Source organism: Leopardus geoffroyi, chromosome B1 (genome assembly GCF_018350155.1).
Source record: "Leopardus geoffroyi isolate Oge1 chromosome B1, O.geoffroyi_Oge1_pat1.0, whole genome shotgun sequence".
Classification (NCBI taxonomy): Eukaryota; Metazoa; Chordata; class Mammalia; order Carnivora; family Felidae; genus Leopardus; species Leopardus geoffroyi.
The window spans coordinates 23959604-23985592 of NC_059327.1; the positions used below are offsets into that span (position 1 = coordinate 23959604).

A 25989-nucleotide genomic window follows, 5' to 3' on the forward strand; every position below is an offset into this window, starting at 1 on the left:
TTTCAATAGAAGTTAAAAATACAACATCATGGTAATTTCAAAAGGGGCACTTGATACATCATGGGTAATTTTTGCAGGAAACATTGACTTGAATAAATGACTTTATTTCAATATATTATAGATCTTTTCAGCTCAAATGAACGTGCATTTTCTAAAAAAAAAGATGAGGAAAAGTTTTACTATAGAAATTAAAGTTATTTCTGGATGAACAGTATTTAAAACAAACACGAATATTTATTCTTTCAAATGTGTGGGTGTGTGTATGTGTGCCTTACGAGTATTTTATCACTTACCAGCATGCTAAAAATCAAGATTATAGCTTAGCCGTTATACATTTTGGCTTTTGTGTGTTACTTTTCAGAAAGTATTATTGGATACCAAAAAATATAACTAGAAACTATTAGGCATATGTGTGTAAGTGTGAAAATCCAGTAAGAATGGAAAAAACGGAAAGCTTGTTATTATATAAAATGTGGAAAGATTATTAACCTTACTTCATAAATATGAAACTCTATTTTAGACTAGAATCATCTTTAAATATTACCAATGTAATATAATAGCAAAGGGGTTTCATAGTAAGCCATAATTTGATCATTTCCTTCAAAGTGATTTTTTTTTCCTTTAAATCTCATAGTGAAAACAGAACAGAGGATTCTTTTTCATAAAACTTCCAATTAGGTGAATTATATTAACTTTAAGTTTTATTTTGTTATTATATACAAACCTTCAGAGCTTCACACATGCACCGTATTGACTGCTATTCTCGGTACTAGAAATTTATCACTGAGATCACCTTACCTGCTGGATTTGGGGCAGGTGAATAATACCATAGACACATGTATGAACACCTGACCTTACTATAAAAACTGCTTAAATTTAAAAGATACAAGTTGTGTCTTTGTTTTCTTATTTTTTTTTTTTTATGAACGCTGAAAAAAATAGTGGGCATACCCAAGTTAGCACCTTCCCTCCTACTGGAAATCACCACCACTCACAGTTATTTACTTTTTTTTTTCTTGTGTTCGGTACTATTCAACAACTTAGTATTTGAAGAAATGAAAACTTATCCATGGAAACCAAGGAATTACTGAACACAGGAAGGTGAGAATAATCATAGGCAGGAACTTCTTTGAAAATGATCCCATTGATAAGTCCGGGGACAGCAAAGATTGATCCTTGAAGCCATTTAGATTAATTCAGAGTGGCTGCCCAGGATTCCATCTTAACAGAAGGATCGTTAAGCCCTTTGCCAACAGGCAGGTCATAGTATTTATCTTCCCAGTTGAAACATTTTTGAGAGTATAACAACACCTGTGCACCAGGATTCTCCTGGGAAACTGGATCTGTGTTTACTCCCTCAGTGGACCAAATAAGAAAGGGTCCACTGATGTGATAGCTTCGAAATGGGAGGTGGTGGCAGTCAGGCTTCCTGACCTTTATCCCTGGGGAAGTTTGCAACCTCAAGTTCATAAGCCTTTCCAAATCTCACTGTGCTGATTGAAACCTCTGTGCTCCCTTTCACATCCCAGACATGTTGTTTGTCCCCCTGTCCCCCCTCTTCTCCTCCATCTTCCAGTGAAGGCAAAAGCCAGCACAGCACACACAGGTAGTAGCTTGGGCCGTCAACAGACAGGAGGCCTGGTGTTGGCAGAAAGAATAGAGACTCATTTCCTCTTTGAACATTTCTTTACACATGCACCATAAAAATAAATATTTAAAATGAAGAGAAAATATATATCTTTCATCAGCAGTTCCCACGTTAGGATTCTCTTGCCCATGAACGTAGGCAGTGCTTTGTTCTCTGCCGTAAAGCCCACTTACTGCTTTAAAAAGCCAGCCAGTTTCTCTGAGCCTGAGTTTTCTCATTAATACAGTGAGTTTCATAGCAATGTATCAAAATACTTCTTCGGTTAAGAAAGAATGCACAAATTCCAGTAATACTAGTAAGAATGAGATCTTTATAAACCCTATTATACATTTCAGGATTTGCACACACTTTTGTGTATTTGAATATTTTTCTGATAATATATCAAAGTCCCTGTAGGTCTAAGTTAAGGAAATCTATTAAATTCAAAAGGTACTTATAAGGATTCAATTAATATGAGAAAAATACACTATATTCTATTATATGTATTAATTTTACTTTGTATGAATTTTTTCCCTGCAGTTTTGATTTGCACCTGTTTGTGTGTGTGTTTTCCTGCATTAATGGCAGTGGGTCCCTTTCTTTATAGTTGATTAGTATGCCACTCTGAAATAAAGAATTTTCTTATTTAAAGTAACTTCCTACGTATGGAGGTGTTTAATCGCATACTATTACACAGATTTCTATCAGTCAAAAAAACTCAGTTGCCCACAGACACACACATCTAGTCTCCTATAACAGTAAACGATGGGCTGTTTCTACTCTAAGTTAATTTGTCTCCTTCTCTCACCAGTATAGATATTTGAAGTTTACTGTTATAAATCACAGTTTACTCTCTTCTTCATGCTTTTAAAAAATCAGCCTTTTTTGAGTGGTTCATCATTATCAGTACACAGAAAAACACATTACATTCTGTGTTTGAGATATATTAGAATTCACTGCATATTTCGGAATTAGCAACATTATTTTCAGGGAGTAAGTACTTACCTAACATTTGTGAAGTTACATATGTAGTTTTTCAGATAGGCAAAGTACAAAGGATATGGGTTTTAAGGTTACCTTACCATAAATGATAACAATGATAGTAAGATTTTGAGTCAAACTTCAATGCACGTGATTAACATTAGGTCAGAATCTTTTAACTATCAGGAAATTAGGGCAAATAATCACCAGGTTCTTTCAAAAAAATGTAAGTAGAGCATATTTCCCAAGGTTTTATAAGTCCAGAGAACTAAGGTGATTAAATTGCCTGCATTTCAGGGATGATTGCCCCAAAATTTTGCATCATTCAATTCTCTAGAACTTTTTGTGTTACCGTGCCTCATCTAATAGTCACTGAACAGTTATCTTGTTAATTTTTTTTTTTCCTGTTCAAGGATCCTTAATTAAGCGGTACCTTACCATTGACCCCTATCCCAGCATCCTTCATGATGGACTGATAATTGTGCTGGGGAAACTGCTACCAGAGAATTTCAATTCCAGTAATTCTACCGCAAAGCAAAGTTAAAATTTGAGCCCTTGGGACTCTGTTTTAGACGGGCTGGGAGTAAGGCTATGCTCTCCCCTTCAGTCTTTTCACTTGGCTTCAAAACCTTGATGCCCAGTTCTTGGTGGCAGTTTTTGGCCTTGTGTGTTCAGTTATTCTTTATAGAGTTCAGACAGAAAGCAATGGGGCCAGGCAAATACAGAAAACCTCTTTCCTGTTTACACAACATGGTGATCTCCTGACCCTGTATCTTTCAGGTACCTTGGTAAACCTCCTCTCTACAAACAAATTCATACAAATAGAAATCTTCAGACTTCTGTAACCATTTTATTATCATCATTTTTATCATTATCATTTTACATGTAAGTGTCTGAGTGTTTATTATTTTACTATAACATCTTCAAGTTAAAAACACATATCATTCCGAAATCTTTACACTCAGAAAAAAAACTATTAACATATGATAAACATTACCAAATTATATAAATACACATCCACACCAATAAAAGGGTAAATAAAGAGGCATGAGCATGCTATTTATAATTAATATATACATGCTTTAATAGAAGAAAAATATGAAATAAATGGGAAAGAATTGCTAAGCTTAAATATTTCTTCACAAGAGTATCTTTAAAAAAATTGTCTTTATGGTTAAGAATAAAAGACTATGAATATCATTAAGAAGCTGAATGCATTAGCTCCACGTTTTAATCTCAGACAGTGTTCATTAACTCCCTGCCGTGCAATCTGAGGTGATTAGCTCCTCTCCAATTTGTCCTTACCCCTCTTCATTTTCATTTTTTTTTGATAATTATATTATTTTAACTTTGTCACAGTTCATAATATTTACATTCTGTTCTGCAACTTTAATTGTGTTGGCACATTGGTCTTAATTCTACAGATAGATGGCTGCAGTATTAACCACCAACTCCTTTTGTTATGGCGTCTTCATGACTGAGTTCATTATTCTAATCATTCCCTCCTTACTTATATCTCATTGCTAATGAGTTTTGTTTGTTAATCTTTGAAATATTTCATGCTGAAGGTGCCTGACTATTGTCTTTATCTCTTCTGGGAATATTATTAATGGTTCATCCCTTCTTCTCCTGTTAACTAATTGCTCTATTAAATTCCACCACTGAGTATTGCCAGAAAAAGTCTGAAGGCAGCCTAGTATGGATGTTTCTCCTGCTGATGACATGAATGTTCTGCCTGAATACATTCTGCCAATACATTTTTGCTATTTTATTTGAGGGAAATGTTGTCTATCATATCACTCAGTATCTTTCATTTTTATTTGTTCAGGTCTTCACTGCAGAGAAAGCAACCATTCTTATGTTGGATCATCTTTGTCGTCCACAGCTATCATCGTTTCTCGAATTACTTTTAAACTCTTTATTTTTCCTCTGCATGCAAGTAACTGTCATCATCTACAGTTTTCTTCCATGTCATTGGTTGATTTTCCTCCGTATGAATTTTGCCCTTGCTCCCTCTAATTCTTTTCTTTTATGTATAAGGAAGGAGGTTGTTCTGATTCTCAGACTTTTCCATAGATCGATAGTCTCCTTGTAAATCATATTAGGTTATTTTTATTGTCTTTGAGCTATGGTTTTACTAAAATTAAAAATTTATAATTCTAAAACTTAAAGCACTTGCCTGACCTAGTTTGAGTGATCTCCAACGAGTCACAATTTGAAACAAGGAATCACAGTCTAGTTACTTTGTCTCCCCAGTGAGATAGTTGGTGGGAAGGGGAAGATAGTTGGGGACTGCTTTCCCTGCCTGAGGTTCTACTAAATCACATGCCAACCATATGTGGACTATTTTAATTCCATGGGTCTTAGTGGTCCTTTCTGCCTCTGCAGAATTCTTCCAGTGGTATATAAATTCTTGGTAGATTTTTTTAGTACCATCTACATTATCACCCTCTTTTCTTCTATCCACACTGGTTTATTTAGGTTAGACTTCTCTGAAATATATTAACATTCCTTCTTTTCTTCTGGGGATATAGACGAAAGTTGGAGAGGGATAGCTGTTACAAGCTGCTATGAAATAATCTTTTTTTCTCCTGGCTTCCACTTTTTCAAGTTTATGGCATATGCTTACATCAATAAATTGTTGGCTTTTCCAAGAAAAAAAAATGATTAAAAAAATAACTGTAGTTTAACCTGTTAAGTAGTGAAGGAGAGAAGTTGTTGGAAACTTTTGTATTTCAATGTATAGTTTTAGGTAAGATCTTTCCTTCCCTCCCTCCTTCCTACCCTTCTTTCTCTCCCCCTAACCATGGCCATAGCCCCTAATACTAGAATGTAGTCTATTTTCCATCGCTGATCTGAAAATATGACTTTTCTTATACACTGCATTCTTAAACATAGATTTATTTCTGGTCTGTCAGTTCTGTCTATTGACATACTTGACTAAAATCAAACTTTAAGAAACATTTTTTTTTATAACTGTGAGAGCAGTTCTTTTTTATTGCTCTTTTTCAAAAGTTTTTGCCTATTGTGCACTTTCTGTTCCAAATGAACTTAATAATCAGCTGTCAAGTTTCATAAAAATTCCTGTTGAGAACTTAATTATGGTTAATTTAATTTGTGGGAAATTGACATCTTTATAGTTTTGAGTTATCCTATCTAGGAGCATAGCTTCTCTTTTGATTTTTTTTTTTTCAAAAACATACCTTGTAGTGCTTAGGAACATTTCTTAATATTCCTTTTTACATTAGCATTACAGATTTGTTGTCAATCATATTATGGTTCTTACTGCACACAGGAGTGCCTTCTCCAATTGCTTTTCTCATTGGCATCTGTGTGTATGTAAAAAAGCTGTTCTTTTGGTATGGATATATTCTGGCCATTTTCTTGAAATCTTATTATTTCTATTATATTTAAAATCATTCTTCTGGTCATTTAGACAATGATTTTTAATAATAACAGCTAACATTCAGCTTATACTACCATTCTAGAATCAAATTCCTGGTTTCAAATTCTGGCTCTGTTGATTAGCCGTTGTGACTAAATTACCTTATTTGACTTCTCTGTGCCTTATTTTTATCATAGGCAAAATAAAGTTCATAGTAGACCCTAATATTTTTATTATTAAACTAATAGTAGTATCCAACCCAAGGAATATTATTATTTTTGATGAAATTCAAACATTATATTAAATGCTTTGCACTTTGTAGCTCATTCAGTCCTTACTATGTGATATGTATTATCATCAAAGACTGTATTTTGAAAGTAGAGTTTAAGGATTTGCTGGAACACTATAAATAGGATGTGAGAATAAGAGACGATCTAATATGATATTAGTTTTTTTTTTTTTTTTTGTTCTGAGTAGTTGCTATTAACCAATTGGGGGAAAGTAGGGAATCAGGGAAGATTGTGAGCACATTTTTGAAACTGTTAATTTGCCTATTAGAAGGACATGGATTTCAGGTTAAACAGGTAGATCCATGAGTCTAGATCTCATGTTAGAGGTGCAGGCTAGAGATATAAATTAGAGACATTGTCTGTCTGTCTATCTATATATCTATCTGATCTCAATACATGAGATTAGACAAGAATATCAAGTAAGTGGGTGTAAAATAGAAAACATAAGGAAGTTTATTGAATGAATCCTTGAGTATCCAAATTTGAATAGTTTGGAAGAAGTGTAAGAATCAAACACGAATTGAGAAGGAAAGTAGACTGAGGTGGGAGGAAAACCAAAAGAGCGTAGTATCCTAGAAGCAGAAAGAAGAAAGTGTTTCCAGGTTGATAGAGAATTGTTTCTGATAGGCCAAGTAACATGAAGATTGAAAATTTATCCATCCATTATTAGTTTGATTATACTCTAGTCAGAAACAGTTTTTAGCACATTTGAATATATCTATTAATAGGAGTTTTATTTTTAAGTTTAATGTATTGATTGCATTTCATGAAAAGGTCTCCAAATATCAAAGTATTTTATTCCTGGGATAATCTTTTTTTGTTCATGAGATAGCAATTTTTTAATAAACAATCCTGAACATTAAATTTGCACTTTACAAAGTGTTTTTGCTCATATCACCTTACTTAATTCATACTGCTATCCAGGAGGGGCTACTGTCTTTATTTGCAAATGGCAATCCAGCTGCCTTAAATTTTGCAACTTAAGTCTTAATACTCTGACTAGAATCCCAATCTTCCTATCTTGATTCACTGCTTTTAACAATTCATCAGACTCTCGAAATTAATCCTTTTAACATATTCTCCAGGAAACCCATGTTTCTAATTATGTGTGTGGAGTGCTAGTTTGGACGCATAGAAGAAAGTATGGGGATGCTTTGAGCATAGTGGAGAGTGGACCTTGCTTAGGGATGAGAGAAAAAATAATAATACCATGATAGGACATTTTCATTAAACCAGGAGACAGTGTGAAAGTGCTGAATATATAAATGTAGGTGAAATTAGCTTTCCAGGGGTAATATTCCTTGGACTAAAAAGCAAAACAACAAAACAAACAAAACAAAACTCTAGGGAAACCCCAAAAGAGTTCTACTTACTGTGTGTGTGTGTTTTTTTTTTTCTAAAGATGGTGATTGTCCTCTCACTCGTATGGTCTCTAAAACACCGCAGAAGCCTTACAGAGAAATAAAGATTCTCCCATCGCTTCATATTTAATCAGCTGCCTTTTCAAACAAATATGTAAACAAGTTACCTGTAGTTTCTCTTCACCAACACACGCACACACACACACGCACACACACACAGCCCTACCTTTACTACTTTCCAAGAAAATATGTGAGATAATGAAATAGCAAACCTAGAACAAAAGAGAAACACGTGTTAGCTAAGGTTGCTGTTATTACCGTATCAAATTTTTATCTTTTTTACAATCTGTTGCAGAGAACCTGGAGCAGGGTTATATTAAACATAGAGTAAAATTAAGGTGCTAATAAGTATTACACATCTTTTAATGCCTCACAATAGTCTGATATAACAATATGAGTCAGTGTTAGGAATTACCTTCCTGAAGGAGAACAAATAATTAAGCTATTCATCTTGAATAGCTCCTGCTACCAATTATTAAGTCTCTTCCATAAGCTAACTGCTCTGTGAAGGGCCTGGTATGCATTCTTATCCGATTCTAACAGCAGTTCAAATGAAGGAGACATTATTACATTCATTTTACAGATGAGAAAAAGCATGCAGCTCAAAGAAGTTATATAACTTAACTGAGTATCACAAAAAGTTGGGGGCACAGATCAAATCCGGGTCTGCCATATACTTATAACCCATGCCCTTAACTGCTGTGGAATCTCTACATCAGGGAGTGGAACAAGCAAAGTCTTGTCAGAAAGAAGGTGAAGGAGATTTCTTCAGAATTCTATTATTATTATTATTACTGTTTTCTGAAACATTCCATACTTTCTACAAAGGATTATTTTTTTTCTAAAATCCTTGCTATGCATTTTGTTTTAAAATAAGTACTTAGGCCTTTTAAGAGTTTTTCTTGCATGAGATAAAAAACAGACCCTTGTGATAGCGAATGCCACTCTCTAGTGAATGGAATTTTAATCACACATCCGTATCATTGCATATAATGGAGCTAAAGGAAATTATTCTCCAGCTAGTAGATTACTTCATTACCCCAAATTTGTATATCTACCTGAGTGTGTGGGTGCACTATTGGTATGCAGGATCATTGCCATCATGATGAAGTGAGGGATTCTCTGAAAATGTCCAAAGTTCTGGGAGCAGACTACAGAGAATATATTAGCAACACATACATTAGCTCAGTGTTTTACAAACTTCTTTGAATATGAGCCACAGGAAGAAAGATATTTTACATTGTAGCATGAGGTACTCAGATTTTTTTCCTAATTAATATATTCTAGCAAGGCCATTCTATTTTAACTTCAACTGAATTAATACATTAATATTAATTATAATTTTAATTAATTAAATAAAATTAATAGAGTTATATATTATAATTATTAAATAGTGATATAAATTATTAATATGTAAATGTATATTTGTTGCAACCCACTACATTGATTCAATGGCCATGTCATGTGTGTGAGTTGAAAACCGCTATCCTGGTTATTAGCTACTCAAATAGTATGGTCAATGAATTTTTGGCAAGGTATTTTTTTCTTTTCTCTCAAGTGTCTCAGATGTAATGGATTCGGCAGTGGGGAATATGTAACACTCTATTTGAATTTCAAAGGACAAAATATACAAGGTGTGAATACCATGAAAGCAACAACCATGTGTTTTGACCACTTCCTCCAGCTGTGCCTGGTAGATTAAATGTCCAGTGAAATTTTAAACTTTTTATTAGTATATGTGCATACAAAAAATACACACATCTCAGTGAATATTTTATTGAGAGAACGAATGGTTTGTGTATTCCAAAAATATACGTTAAAACCACTCAAAAGGATGTTGCTGTCACATTAGATAAATGGAATAGGTAACCATATCACTCCTAATATTCTGTATTTGTTACACAAATTTTTAACCAATATAAACACATATGGTGAATTAGATCCTAGAATTACCATAGATAGCATAAGAAATAGTCATATTAACTTATAAAGAGACAAAGTAGGTCTTGCTTGCATTCACTAAAAAGAATTAAAGAGAACAGAAGATCTAGTTTTGAATTTTCAGAGCTTTATGGGTTTATTATGATCCTGTCTGCACTTGAGCAACAAAATGATCTGCCTTATGTTTCTTATGAATGGGTTGTTCCTTGATTATATTGTTTTTCTTAGTTTACAGAATATTTCTTTTTTCTTAAGTGCTTTGTCCTTAGAAGTCAGGCCTGGGAACTTAGTTTTGGAAAAATCTTAGGGACAGTATTTTCTTTTCACTTGAATTTGGGTCTTGCACACTAGATAAGTATCCATAGATCGAGCTCATATGCCTCCATATGAAAGAATTTCATCTGGGATTTAAAGAATGATTGGGACTTGAATTTCAAATTGCATAATTTTTATGAACAAGAAAATAATTTTTAAAAACCATTGTTTAAAAAACAGTAAATAGACAGCTCGGTTTGATAAGAGGAATACTATAAGTCAACGGCCTCAAACCCAGGCAGGCATAGACTAAGGGTGTTCCAAGACTTTGCAGGAGGTACCAAGACATGGATATCTGTTTCCAGACTCTCAAGTTTCCAGTACACTCTTTCGTAAATTTCATCTGCCTGAGAATGATGCTGTAGTTGCTACTTCTCTTTTTCTCACTACCATCGACCACTTTTTTTTCTTATGTTACAAAAGGTAAAGACTGTCATCAATCTTTTTTTTTTTTTACATTTTTAAAAACACTGTTGATTACATAAGAAATTTAAAGTAGGGGAGAAGTGACTGGTTAAACAACAATGAAGGAGTTTGAGGATACATTGCACATGAAGTACAAGTTTAAAGTTGATAGCTGATAGATAGATAGAGCCGATAAATAAATGTAAAAAAACATAGAGACTGGAAAGTGTCGGTGGCCAGGTAAGAACCGTTGAAAGGGCAGTGTATGCATTAACTCATGGCAAAAAACCTCTCTCTTTAGAGTTATATCAAAAATAGGTTAGTTATGATGAGACAATATTGATATATTTGAAATGACACATCAAACATTTTTCTGATAGAAAGTAAAACTAGTTTTACTGATGATTTAGGTTATATGGCAGATGTGTTCTATCATTTAGATGAGTTCAGTGTACAGTTCTATAAAATTGGAGCATTCCAAAAAATACATTTAAAATATATATACAATAGGTAGTGTCAGATAGTTTGTCCCCTGTAAATATTAAATTGTACATCCCAAAACTGTTTTAAATATTAGCTTAGTGTTTGAGTGGATATAGTTTTAAAAGATACTTTAGGGAGATGAGTAAGCAAAAAATATTTGGAGGATAAAGACATCAAGGAGCAGAGAAACATTGATTTGGAATGCAGCTTAGGCTTTACACATTCAGGGTTGGAAGGCGAAGAAATTTGAAATTTATCCTTAAGGCACTGATACTCTAAACCGTGTATGTTATCTTCCTTTTGCTTAGTATACTGTATTTCAAATTAATAAAATTCATTTCTTAAAAATAATAAACAGATTTTATTAACTGAAAAAGATCTTCATTCTTACCCATTATTTTGGGTTGCTGTATTTTAACGCATTGGGCATTCATTTAATAATTCTAAGACATAGAATGTTAGAAATTTTATTAAAGGCATTATACTGAACCACAGATATATTTTTAAATATATTTATATATATTCAGCATCTTTTTTTAGTGTTTATTTATTTATTGTTGAGAGAGAGAGAGAGAGAATCCCAAGCAGGCTCCGTGCTGTCAGTACAGAGCCCCCCACATGGCTCAGTCTCACAAACCGTGAGACCATGACTTGAGCTGAAATCAAAAGTCAGACGTTCAATTGGCTGAGCCACCTATGCACCCCAGAAGTGTTCTGTACTTTAATACTAAAATCCATTACTCTTAATTATTACAAATTACAGTATGTGTATTTACTCAATTGATGGTTTAGAAATGATTTTAGATATAAGATTGTTTCTTCAAATGAAATCTTACACAAAACAAAAGCAATATAAAGCAAATGGATATGGAGATCTGGCTCAGCCTGATAGGAATCTGTTGGACCTCTGTTACTCCTCGAAAAACACTGGTTTTTCCAAACATTATACCTTGAAAAACACTGGTTTTGACCAATATTTTTAGTGTCATCCTACACTGTTCTCTTTGTATACTCAGGAGAGCTATCAAAATAAAATCCAATTATAAATACCGTATGTAACTACCTTTCTGTCCATATTTTATCATAGTATGCTTCACTGTATGCTTCATCACTGTAAAGACTCAATTTATTATAGTCACGATTTTGCATTTTCAGATATTTCTTCCTCACTTCTCTGATTTTCCTTTGATTTGCATTAATAAAATAATTGAAAAATTTAGAGTATAATTTCTACTTGTTAATGTTCCATCTCCATAGCAATTGAAATCTTTTGAAGTAAAAACAACCTCCTATAAACCAGAAACTGCTTTAAATAGCACCTGTGTGACAAAATAAGTAATATTTATCACAAATTTATCAACACATACCAAGATCTTGAAATTTCCAGAGATTAATAAGAGAAAGAACAGGGGCGCCTGGGTGGTGCAGTCGGTTAAGCGTCCGACTTCAGCCAGGTCACGATCTCGCGGTCCGTGAGTTCGAGCCCCGCGTCGGGCTCTGGGCTGATGGCTCGGAGCCTGGAGCCTGTTTCCGATTCTGTGTCTCCCTCTCTCTCTGCCCCTCCCCCGTTCATGCTCTGTCTCTCTCTGTCCCAAAAAAAATAAATAAACGTTGAAAAAAAAAAAACGGAAAGAAAGAACAAATTATGTTCGATGTAATTGTGGTTTTATTAATTTTATTAATGCTAAATGTAACGTTTTTATTACAACAAATCCATATGTTGCCCTTGATCATCCTGGTTTTAGAAATTTAAATTTATATCCTGAAACTTCACAGATTTGTTGATTGGTTCCAACAGTTTTTTGGTTGACTCTTTAAGGTATATATATGTGTATATGTATGTGTGTGTATACACACACATACATATACACATATATATGGATATATATATGTGTATATATATATACATACACATGTATATATATATGGATATATATATGTGTATATATATACATACACATGTGTATATATATATATATATATATATATATATATATATATACGTATACACATATATATGGCTTCAACCCTTGTTCTATGTCCTATGTCCACTTATGTCTATAAGATTTCTGTAGGGTGTTGTATGGAAACCAATTTGACAATAAACTTCATATATTGAAAAAATAAAAAAAATTAAAAGAAAAAGATTTCTGTAGATTTCCAGTGGACTTAGGTCCTCTGGCTCCAATTCAACATTTGGTGACTATTTTGGTTTATTTTCCCCCTACATCATAGGAGAGTTCTTCTGTCATAACATTTGCACAAATTTGGATTTCTGTCATTTCCTGGATTAATCCTTTAAAACAAACAGATATCGGAGCACCTAGGTAGCTCAGTCATTTAAGTGTCTGACTTTGGCTCAGGTCATGATCTCATGGTTTCTGGGTTCAAGCACCTCAGTAGGCTCTGTGCTGACAGCTCAGAACCTGGAGCCTGCTTCAAATTCTGCGTCTCCCTCTCTCTCTGCCCCTCCCCCACTCGCACTCTGTCTCTGTCAAAAATAATAAACATTAAAATATTAAAAATAAATAAAATGAACAGATGTAGTCACACACTATTTTTTTTAATTTTTAATGATCTCACAAAAGTTTTACGGAGATGGAGTCTTACATTTTGGTATGCAATATGGTAAAATGCTTTTATATAATAAAAAGTGTATATCAAACTATTGTATGGTCACATTTAACGTTGTTTTGCTTTAATCTGTTTATATAATAACAAGCATTTTACCAAAAATAAGACAAGTGCAAAAATGACTTGCACTTGTCTTATTTTTCTCTTTCCTTCCATTTCAAGTACAATGAAAAAATTCTACGTAAATATATGTTTATGTATTTTTAATAAAAAAAAGGAAAACATGATGGAAAAATGCTCACTAATTTGTTAATAAAATTTACATTAGATAACTAAATGAAACATGGGAATAGATTATACATTTAAGTTAGACACTTCTGTGTTTTTTAAGTTATTAAACAAGGATATATATCTGGTCCAAATTTTGAACTCATTTCAAGGCCCTAGTTTTCAGGACCCCAGAGAATATTGTAATTTCCTCTGTTTTGTCTTTAGTTAAAAACCTAGAGGAAAGAGGTTTTTTTGCTTAAAAAAAAAAAAAAAGGCTAGGTCAACCTACATAATTCAGGAAGGAGAAAAAGAGTGGAGAGAGGGAGAAAAAAAACTGGAAAGTACTAGAGGCATTTGTCAGATTCTATAAACATGGATCGGGCAAAAAAATAATTATATATTCAGATTCTTTTCATAGATTTTGAGATATGCAAATTAAGGTTTTGAACTGTTAAAATTTACTTTGTGCTGTGAACTGTTTCTTTGACCCTGACACCACTCTAAGGCTGAATTACATGGTTCTAGTCTTTAACCAGGTCACAAAAGTACTAATTTAGAAATTTAAATGACTGGAAAATAAGGAAGGAGACAATAAGAGGAATAGTTAATTAAATGTCACAGCTCTTGTATGCCCTATATTCAGTGTCATGCCTACCTATGCACTAGTTATTAGTTGAGTAAAAGTTATTGTAGCAGTATTTTTTTCTGATGAAATATGTAGGTTAAGCTCATTTACTCTCTTTATCTTTTTCTTATTTCTTGAAAAGTAAAGTAGTGCAAGTAGTTCCCTTTAATAACCTTAGATGTAATTAGTAATTGTCTGCCGTTGCATTCCTTGCTAGGAAGTATTTGGGAAGTGAATTAGATTCTTAATTTTTTTATTATTTTTAATTTTATCCTGAAGTAAGAAAGGAAGAATTTAACATAATTTAATCAAATGTCTGCATGTCTTGCTTTTTTATCTTTTTAAGATCAGTGCTGATGTAACACCACGAACTTCGTACCCTCTTCATCTATCTATGATTTACAATCAGTATTTCATGTTGCATGTCACTCAGTTTACTACAGTTTCATCATACTGGCTCTTTCTTTTGATCATGAAAATCTAAATCAGGGAAAGGAAGTCAAAATATTCTTGATTATGACAGATAACAGAGTTTATCAGAGAGAATGTGTGAAATAATCCAATATAGCCAAAGGATTTTGCAGAGAAAGTAATTCTAAACTTTCCAAGTGCTCTATATTTTATTTGGAATAATGTTGAATTAGCTGAATAGTGAATCAGACATCTAACCTTTTATGTCATTTCAAAAATCTTCAAATTAATGGACAGGTATATGGTTTTAATAAGGAAGACTATAAACTATTATTTTTGGTTAATTAAGAATTTTATGGGGCACCTGCGTGGCTCAGTCGGTTAAGCACCTGACTCTTGGTTTCGGCTCAGGTCATGATCTCATGGTTTGTGAGTTCAAGCCCCACATTGGGCTCCACTCTGACAGCATGGAGCCTGCCTGGGATTCTCTCTCTCTCCCTCTCTCTCTCTGCCCCTCCTCTGCTCTCTCTGTCTCTCAAAATAAATAAACTTAAAAAAAAAAAGAATTTTATGTCATACTATTATATTGTCACATTTAACATTGTTTTGCTTTAATCATGTTGTTTTCTAAATGTTTTTGTTGTTTTGATAGTTATGAAAAATAGTTGCATAAAAGCAATATGCGAAGACTGATTCAGATAGCTTTTGCTAAACAAAAACAAAAACAAAAACAAAACAAAAACAAAACCAAAAACCAAAAACCAGTTTTGCCCAAAACTTAATACCTTAAAACTGTAAGCATTTATTATTTCTCTCAAATTTGTGCATAGCCCGGCAGTTTTTCTAGTTTGTACTAACTGTCCTGGGACTAAAAAATCTAGAATGTCCTCATAGGCATCTCAGTTGGCTATGATGGCTGAGATGACATTACATATGGTCTCTCATCCTGTAGGTTACTCCCAGCTTGATCACATGATAATACAATGGTTCCCAGCAGCAAAAGAAGGCAAATCCCCATGTGCAAATGCATCTCAAGTCTCTGCTTATGGTCAGTTTGTCCATGCCTCAATAGCCAGTACAAGTCACAAGATTGAGCCCAAATGCAATGATGAAATTGACTCTATTTCCTGATGGTAAAACAGTAAAGTCATTTTACAAATGGCATACCAATGGGAGGAATTTATGGCCACTCTGTAAGATACTATAGAGGCTATCATTATTTCTGGTCTTAATAATTTTATAGCACTTTTTTTTTCATTTTGTACTTTATCAATATAATTTTCTATGAAAGGTACTTACACGTTTGTTTTAAAAGTAAAATTTTAAATTACACTTAATAGGATGAATATTTTCACTTAAAGTCATGTAAGATTCCTAGAGTTTTGCTATTCTATGTTTATGACAGAGCTTTGAATGGTCTTTGAAGATACGGAATACCTGCTTATCAAATTGTTTTAGAAATCTTGGTTTTGGGACATTGAATCTTTTCTGCAATTTTAAAATAAGCAATATAAATATTAGAATTATTGCATATTGTGATCATATCAACAAATGTCATTTATGTGACATTACTATGAGTTTTAAGGCATCTATCATGCCAATAATTACACATCTCTTTGAATTTATGTGATTATGTTGTTCTTAGGATAGCAATATTAGTAGATTAGTTGTTGACATTGATTGTCCTATGAAGATTTATAGCTTGGCTTTATAGTATATTAAAATAAACACTAGCAAACATAAGATATATGTCAATCTATTTGATCTAGAATCTTTACATAATAAAGCACACTAAGCTAGGATACGTTAGTATAATTCTTTGGATGTGCTATTTGTCTAAATACTTGATTTAAATGAATGTTATAGATTTTGATGCAATTACCATAGTCTATCTTTCCTAATTGTTATTAATTGATAATTTTACTAAGACTACAAAACTATATACTTGGTTCTCTTTTATTTTCTTTATCAAGCCATGTCTTACTGCCATAGTACAACCAAATTATATCTATAATTAATGTGAAAATAGGTTTGCTATTTCCAGACTTATAATTGAATGGCTGCAATTTGCTTTTCTTATTGAAGTATAATTGAGATACAACATTAGTTAGTTTCAGGTATACAACATAATGATCTGACATCTGTATACATTGTGAAATGATTACCACTTTATGTATATTTATCATCTGCCCATCATACAAAGTTACGATTTTTGTTCTGTGATAAGGACTTTTAAGATTTACTTTGTTAGCACTTTCAAATTTTCAATACATTATTATTGACTAGAGTCCCCATGATATATATCCCCAGGATTTATTTATTTTATAACTGGAAGTTTGTCCTTTTTGATCTCCTTCACCCATTTTGTCTAGCCCTTCAAACCTCCTCTCCTCTTATAACCACAAATCTGTTCCCTGTAAATATGAGTTTTGTTTGGTTTATTTACTTGTTCTATTTTTTAGATTCCAGATATAAGTGAAATTATTAGTAGAAGGAAGGAAATGATAACGATCAGGTAAAAATAAATGCAATAGAGACCCAAAAGACAAAAGAAGAGATCAATGAAGTGGAGAGTTGGTTCTTTGAAAATATTATTGAAATTAACATACCTGTAGCTAGACACACTTAGAAAAAAAAGAGAAGGTGTTCAATTAAATAAAATTAGAAATTAAAGAAAAGTTACAACTGATAATAAAAAATACAATAGATTGTGAGGTACAACTATAAACAATTATGTACCAGCAAATTGCACAACCTAGAAGAATTGGATAAATTCCTAAAATAATCTTCTAAGACTGAATCATGAGGAAATAGAAAATCTGAATAGAGTAATTACTAATAACGTTAAATCACTAATTAAAAAAAAATCCCAACAAACAAAAGTATAGGACAAGGTTTACTAACTGTCCTCCTCAAACTCTTCAAAAAAATTGAATAAAAAGAACATTTACAAAGTCATTTCAATGGGCCAATATTACCCTAATATTAAAACTAGACAAGGGCAATACACATACACACACATACCCAAATACTGGCCAGTATCACTGATGAACATAGATTTGAGATAGCAAAATCCTCAATATCAACAAACCAAATTTAACAATACATTAAAAGGATCGTAAACGATTAAGTGGGATTTATTTCAGGAATGCCAAGATGGTTCAATATCCACAAGTCTATTTGATACACACATTAACAAAATAAAAGATAAACAACATGATCATCTCAGTAGATGCAGAAAAAAAGCATTTGACAAAATTTAACATCCATTTATAATAAAAACTCTTGATAAAGTGGATTTAAATGGGACATACTTCAACATAATAAAGATTGTATATGACAAGCCCACAACTAACATACTCAACAGCAAAAAGCTGAAAGTTTTTCCCTGAAGATTGGTAACAAGACAAGGATACCCATTCTTACCACTTTTATTCACCATAGTATTAGAAGTCCCAAGCAGAGCAGCTAGGAAGGGAAAAGAAATAAGATATTCATATTGGTAGGAAGTAAAACTGTTACTAACTGCAGATGACATGTTTTTTCTATAAAGAAAATCCTAAAGACTTCACCAAAAAACTGCCAGAACTAATAAATGAATTCAGTAAAGTTGTAGGGTACAAAATCAATATACAAAATCTGTTGCACATTTTAATATAACAAAGTGAAGTATCAGAGAAATTAAGAAACTTTCCTTTGCAATTACATCAAAAACAATAAAATACCTAGGGGTAAATTTAACTAAGGAGGTCACAGACTGGTACACTGAAAACTATGAGGCATTGATGAAAGGAATTGAAGAAGACACATATAAATGGAAAGATATTTCATGCTCATAGATTGGAAGAATTAATATTATTAAAATGTCCATATTACCCAAAGCAATATACAGATTCATTGAAATTACTTTCAAAATTCTAATGATAGTTTTCACATAAATAGAGTATACAATTTTCATTTTGGCCACTTTTTCAGGCAGTACAATAAATCCCCCCAAAAAGGGGGAATGCTTTACAATAGCGATGGGGTGTAAAGCCATATAATTATATGTGCTTTTTAGTTTTTTTTCTGATATAAAAATGCCCTCGTATTTTTACTTGATACTGTGACATCATTTTTAGATGACTTTATATTTTTATTATTCCCTTCCCACATATGTAAAGCCATGTTAAATGTATAGCAGAATAAAAAAAAAACTATAGCAGATGATATGAATTATCAATTTCTTTATAGTGTTTCAGAGAAATAAATTGGGAAGAGAATAAATGATATTTGGAGTGTGTTTGGCCAACTAAGGGGACAATTTCCCTCTAACCTCTGTAGATATAATGCACCTCCATTTATTATTCTAATAATAAAAACTAAAAGTCTGACATTATTGTAAATCCAAAAAAGGATTGAGTTAATAATGAACATAAAGCATACTTTATTTTTGAATGCAAAATATTATATTGATTGCTATTTTGCTGCTTAATGTAGTTGGTTATCAATTATTTCCACTGACAATCCAGAGGACTCTGATGTTTCAGTCTGTCATTGTTGATGTGTTATGCTTCATTGCAAGTTTTTTCGAATCATTCAGTTGTAACAAAAATATACATTTGGAATATATAATTTTAATTTGACACTTGTACGAATCCACTGACTCATTGCTCATTGAAGCAATGTTTGATTTTCTGTAGAAGTATTTAAATAAGAGGACTTGTGGCTTATGAACATCCACTGTGTGTGTGTGTGTGTGTGTGTGTGTGTGTGAGTGTGTGTGTGTGTGCGAGCGCATGTGCGCCCGTGCACACTCAATACTGGCTTTTAAATAAATCCATGTCCTTTACATTTAGAACTTCTAATCTTGATATTTATTTTTTATAGGATAAGTGAAAATTTTTATTTTTAAAGTAGCTCTGTCCTCTGTATTTATGCTATTTGTCTCATTTTTTAGCTAGGGTTAGTTTTCCTTACATAACATTTCTTATTACGATTTTGCTTTTCGGATAATTTGAAAATACATTTCAGTCAATTATTCCTTGTAGAAACTGGTTCCAAAATATATTTGGAAATTTTAAATAGATTTGGATTACTTTATATTTAAGGTGTTTTATTTCCAAAATTATCTCAGACAAAAGTGTCCATTGAATTTCTCCATTGGTTAATGGACTTGAGGGTATTGTAAGATGATAGACAAAGGGGCGTACTAGACAGAGGGATAGCTTGAGCTGGTAGAGAAAAAAGTGAAAACGTGGCTGAAACAAGAAAGAAGGTTTGGGGTCATGTTAAATGTCTCCCTGAACTTGAATCAGAATTTAGATTTTATTGACTGAAAAATAGAGAGCCACTAAATGCTTTTCAAGCACATAGGTGACTTAGGATTTTATTTAAGAATAGGATTTCGGGGGCGCCTGGGTGGCGCAGTCGATTAAGCGTCCGACTTCAGCCAGGTCACGATCTCGCGGTCCGTGAGTTCGAGCCCCGCGTCAGGCTCTGGGCTGATGGCTCAGAGCCTGGAGCCTGCTTCCGATTCTGTGTCTCCCTCTCTCTCTCATCCTCCCCCGTTCATGCTCTGTCTCTCTCTGTCTCAAAAATAAATAAAAACGTTAAAAAAAAAAAGAATAGGATTTCGGTAGTTATATACAGGATGAATTTGATGCAGGGGGAAATAGTAAGGGAAAATATTTGTTACAAAAAATAGCATTCATGGGGTCCCTGGGTGGCTCAGTTGGTTAAGCATCTGACTCTTGATTTGGGCTCACATTACGTTCTCACAATTCATGATAGAGCCCTGTGACATGTTGGCTCTGTGCTGACAGCATGGAGCCTGCCTAGGATTCTGTCTCTCCCTCTCGCTCTTTGCCCTTCCCCCACTCATAGTCACACACATACACTCTCTCTTTCTCTGTAAAATCAATAAACATTTTTTATAAATAGCATTAGTTTGGGATAGGTGAAGCTTCAGTTCCCAGAGAGACATTTTGATAGAAATATTCAGCAGGCCTTCGGCAAACAGAAGCTCAGTGAAACCTAAAGTGGGAGGGACAGATGAAGAAGCCAGCGTGTGGGGAGAGGTCAAGCTCTTTTAAGTAAATAGCAATTGAATGACGTTGGAGAGAGACAGAAACACCTGATATAGATCAGAAATTTGAGAATGAGGTTTTTGTCAGAAGAGAAAGATGCCCCTATGGGACAGTGGTTAAAGAAGTAGGGCAGTTACAGTATGAAATAAATAAACAAAATATAATTTCTTTTCAATGCGCATAGCAGAAGCTTATCTGAAAAAGTACCAGGCGGGTAAAATATACCTGGTTTGATGAATAGAAAAGCTAACTACCTATTATAAGGGTAATCTGGATCAGTAAGTTCCTATATTCAATCAATACAGGAAAAAATTCAAAATACCTGACTCAGTATGTTTACAGAAGTGTTTACATTTCATGTCAGAAGGTACATTATTTTGTTTTCCTTTTGGGTGAAGTTATATAAAACACTTTCTAAGTTTTAAGAGCTGGATTTAACTTAAAAAGTTATTAAGTTAGTGCAATAGATTCTGTCTTCACTCACATTTTGGTCCAATTACAGTGATGTATATGCCTTTAAGTTGTAATCTTAGAGAAAGAAGACATTTTAAAGCCATAAATTCACTTTCTGTACTTCCTTGATGCTTTGTGTGTGTGTGTGTGTGTGTGTGTGTACATGTGTCTAAAAAAATCACCTTTGTAAATCAGTGACTTCTTTTAATTAGTACTTAGAAAGAAGTTGACATATATCTCTAAACAATTGGGGGAAACATCAATGAGCTCTGAATGAAAGGCAGCCTTTGAGAAGAGGAATCTGAAAATGTTCAAACAGCTACATAATGATCATTTTCATCTGAGTATACTCAGTTCATGCTTTGAGTTTAAAACTCTGTTTTCTAAAGGAGAAAGATGAACAACAACAAAAAAGTGATAACTTAAAAACCATGTGCAAAGTATAGCATGGTAATTAAATAAATATTAAAACTTTTCCCAAGACTTTTAAGTTATTCACCTCAAAGTATTTTTACTTTTCCAACAGTCAGTCATATTACAGTGGATGGAGAGTGGCATCCAATAAAAGACAGTTGTTTCAAATAGAATTGTCCTCATTTTGAAGGAGCTAAAATTGAAACACTAAGAAATAATCTCTTTCTCTCTAGATTCCATATTAAACCTCTTTAGAAAGTCTAAATTCTATTCTTTTGGTAAAAGGCTTCTAATGAATTTGTTGTAGTGTGTTCTAGAAGGTATCAAATTAAAAAGAAGACAAAGGTGAATTTTAGTGTTAACAGGCAACATTTTATAGTTAAGTCCAGAAGAGGAGTTATTAGACTTTTTAAAAGTTGTCTTTGTGACATTTGAATCCTTCTTCAGGTAGAAATTGTAATACAAATTTCCACAATCCTGTCCTTTCTTCTATCAGAAAGCATGAGTCAGCTCCATGCAGGAGAGTAGCCCTAAAGAAGATGCACATAGACTCTTCCAGTTGAAATAATATGTATCTTGGCGGGGGGGGGGGGGGGTATACATAGATATCCACAAGGTAATTGAAGGTGTAAAACCAGATAAACTACACTTCCTTCTATGTTTGAGCATATAGTAAATGTTCATTAAATGGATGATGATGATAATGCAGGGTCATCGAGCGCAGTGGTCAAGAAGGATTTCTTGAGATGAGTGCAAAAACTTGTCTTTATTACAGCACAGGGACAAGACCCGTGGGCCCACAGAGCTGCCCTCTGATTGGGAAGAGTGACTGATTATATAGAGTTTTCTGACCTATGAGGGTGAAAGTGACATTAAGGCTCCAGGAAATTGAGTCTGTAGATTCTTGGAGGTCTGGCTATTATTAAGATTACGTTTGACTTGTAAATCATTACGATACTTACAAACTATGGTAGAGTTTCACCTCCCGCCTGACTGCCATCTTTATCAGTTGACCGTTTGTTTTGCCCTGACTTCCTTCTCAGACAGTCACAGTGCCTGAGGAGTGTTATACATATTCCACCTTAAGGGGAGGGTTTGCCCTCAGATGCCTTTTGCTCTGTCATCCGTGGTGAAGAGAACGATGATTTCCTTGAATATCTAAGTTGATTTACTCATCAACATTGGGGCAGAGACTTGCTGACTGTTCTCTTCCCTGGTCCAGCCCTGGCTGCTTCTTCACTGTACTTCCGCTGCTGAACATTCTCTTTCGGATCCATGTGGTTCTGATGTCCTTTAAGATTCATGTGGTAAGGGGCGCCTGGGTGGCTCAGTTGTTAAGTGTCTGACTTTGGCTCAGGTCAAGATCTCATGGTTTCTTGGTTCAAGCCCTGCGTCGGGCTCTGTGCTGACAGCTCAGAGCCTGGAGCCTGCTTCGGAATCTGTGTCTCCCTCTCTCTCTGCCCCTCCCCCACTGGTGCTCTGTCTCTCTTGCAAAAATAAACTTCAAAAAATTAAAAAAAAAGATTTATGTGGTGAAACTGTTGCCATTCTTGGCAGATTCTGTGTCTGTGGGGTCCAACACCCCTCGTCTTATTCCACTCTGCAGTTAGAGTTCACTGGTTTTTTTTTTTTTTTTTTTTTCAGAAGTAAGCTAGTTTCCTTGTTTTACAAATAAAGTTAGCTTGGTTAGTTGCTTTTGGGTGATTAGTCAAAGAGACCAAGCCCCATATCCTCATCAGACCCCTCTGACTCTCCTTTGCTTCAGACTTGGATGGGACCTCAGCAGCCACAAGAGTAAGAGTGGTGGGGGAAGCTATCGGGGCAGCAACATTGTAAGGAGTGTTTTGCTGTTCTTAAACTTGAAAAAATGATTATGGTGGCGTACTGTAAGCTTTAAGCTGAAATACCAGAGTCTTGAGAGGTGTGGACCTTGTAATCTAAATCCAAGGGCTATTACAAAATTGATGTGGGCCTAACTAGGATTTGTTTGTTTTGGTGTTCTGCTATCAGTGTGAGCTGGTAATGAGGCAGTACAACATTTTAATTAATGATCTGGCTTAATTAAGTGTTCGATATCTATTTAAAATCCTCTCAAGGGGTGGAGATACATAGAAAGTGGGCAAATGCTTAATTATAATTCTCTTAGAAAAATTTCTACTTCTCAGATCAATAAATTCCCTATAATTTCAGCATACTTTCAGAAGTTAATGAACTTCCCTAGCTCATGGACCTTTGTCAATTTGCATTAACCAGTTTGAAGATTTTATATAGATGGGAGAATTATTGAAACACATTATTTTATATTTTTAAGATTGGGCCATTCTTTACACTACTTAGACGTCATTGGCATACTTCTATCAATTGACATATTTCTTTTGGGGTGACAAGTGAAAATTACTGATGAAGTTTCTCTGTAATGTGAAATGTTAATGTGACATCACTGGTTGTCCATAGGTAGACATGAGCTATTTAGTTTCTACCCTAGGCATTTCGTGAATTTCAAAGGTTTGTCTTTGTTAAAACTGAAATATCTCTGTTTTATAGAATCCCATTTCATTTTTCTACATAGACGAAAGACAAGAAGTAAGAAAAAAGTTTTGGCACTTAACGTGTGGCAAGTGTAGAATCTGGGTTAAAATTTGAATGCATTCGTTTTACATATATCACATTTATTGTCTGCAGGGATTTTCTTTCATTTGCATTAGATATGTGTAGCTAAATTATGGTTTGTTCCATATTCTTTTGATTTTCATTTTCTTAAAATGAAAAAGGTTCTACTTTAGACTCTATTTAAGCTTAAAAGCATATTTTTGTCTGTACATTTTAGATGACTTCTGAAAGTTCAATAGGTCAATATGTCTTTGGTACATCATTATGTTTACTTTTCTCCAGGGGTATGAAGGTGACCATTCTTTTGTGTTCTAAAACCTAAAGAATCACGAAAAGACTCTTAAAGTTGTATTACACATTAATACACTCCACTAAATGCATGCTTTGTGTATGAATACTGGGCTAGCAAAAGTACTAGCCTAATAATTATTCCAGCTAATACTGAAGTAGCAATACCAATAGTAATATCCTAATAATGAGTCCTAATATTTATTGAGTAACACTGTGTATAACATAACATTACATATGTTTTTAAGTTATTTTATATAATTTGCAAATTGAGGCCCCCAACTGTTAAGTAATCTGTCTAAAGTCACATACCAAGTAAGTGATAGAGTAAGAATTTGACCCAGGTAAAGAAAGGTCTAGTGGTCTTCAGTGACATGCTCTAAACTCCCATGCCACATTGCTGTAGAAATGACATGAAAATATAATAATTTAGGAGCTAACACACAAAAAGCAGTCTTCTCTTTTGTTAACAACATCATGTGTTCTTACTGTCCTGTTTCTCGTCTTCAGGATATGCTGATTCTATTGAATCTGTGCATTTGTATATGTTGCTGCTGCTGTTTCTTCTTCCCTTAGTACTTTCTTTCTTTCTTTTTTTCTTTTTTGAGAGAGAGAGTGAGTGGGGAAAGGGCAGAGGGAGGGGGAGAGACAGTCTTAAGTAGGCTCCACGCCTAGCGCAGAGCCCAGTGTCGGGCTTGATCCCACGACCATGACCTGAGCCGAAATCAAGAGTGGGACGCTTTACCGAATAAGCCACCCAGGTGTCCCCCTCTTAATTCTTTCTTAAATTGCACCCGACTCATCATTATTTGTTATATTAATAATCAGTTTCGGAGACATATCCTTCAGCAGACCTTCCTTAGCTGCTTTTCCTCCACACTTGGCTCATGTCTGTCCCATGGAAGTTTCTACAAATCTCCATGGCACTTGAATATATATAATTGTTTGTTTCTCCATTTACTGAGTAGGAACATTAAAGAAAAATACATAATCTCTCATATTTATTTTTTATATTTGATGAAGTTGTATAAAATTAATGTATTAGTTAATGATGTTTCCTAAAATAAAAGATGGAATTTAGAAATCTATGTGTCATTAAGTCTTGATCCCTGATTCTTAAAAACCCTCTTGTACCTACTGAATTGCCCAGAAGAACGATACTTTCTCCCTTAAGATAATGGATGGAGTATTGGAAAAGCTTTTTTTCTGCCTGTGTTATTCAAGCTGTTGGGGTTTATACACAGAAAATGAGGGCCCAGATTACACAGTAAAGTCCCTATTCTTGGTATATTGGGAAAGCCCAACAGGGTGAGGACTGACTCATGTTTTTTTCTTATGAAAGTACCTGTGATAAATAATTCTCATGTAGGCAAGTTTTCTCTGAATCTTCTAGAGAGATTTGGAAAAATTTTCACAGTAAGAGTCATC

At 33.8% G+C, this 25989-nt stretch overlaps 1 protein-coding gene across 5 annotated transcripts in view; it reads left to right on the forward strand.

The window, feature by feature from the left end:
- Positions 1-25989, forward strand: part of SGCZ (sarcoglycan zeta) — a 1098717-nt gene that overhangs the window by 886160 nt on the left and 186568 nt on the right. The gene's annotated exons all lie outside the window — the stretch shown is intronic.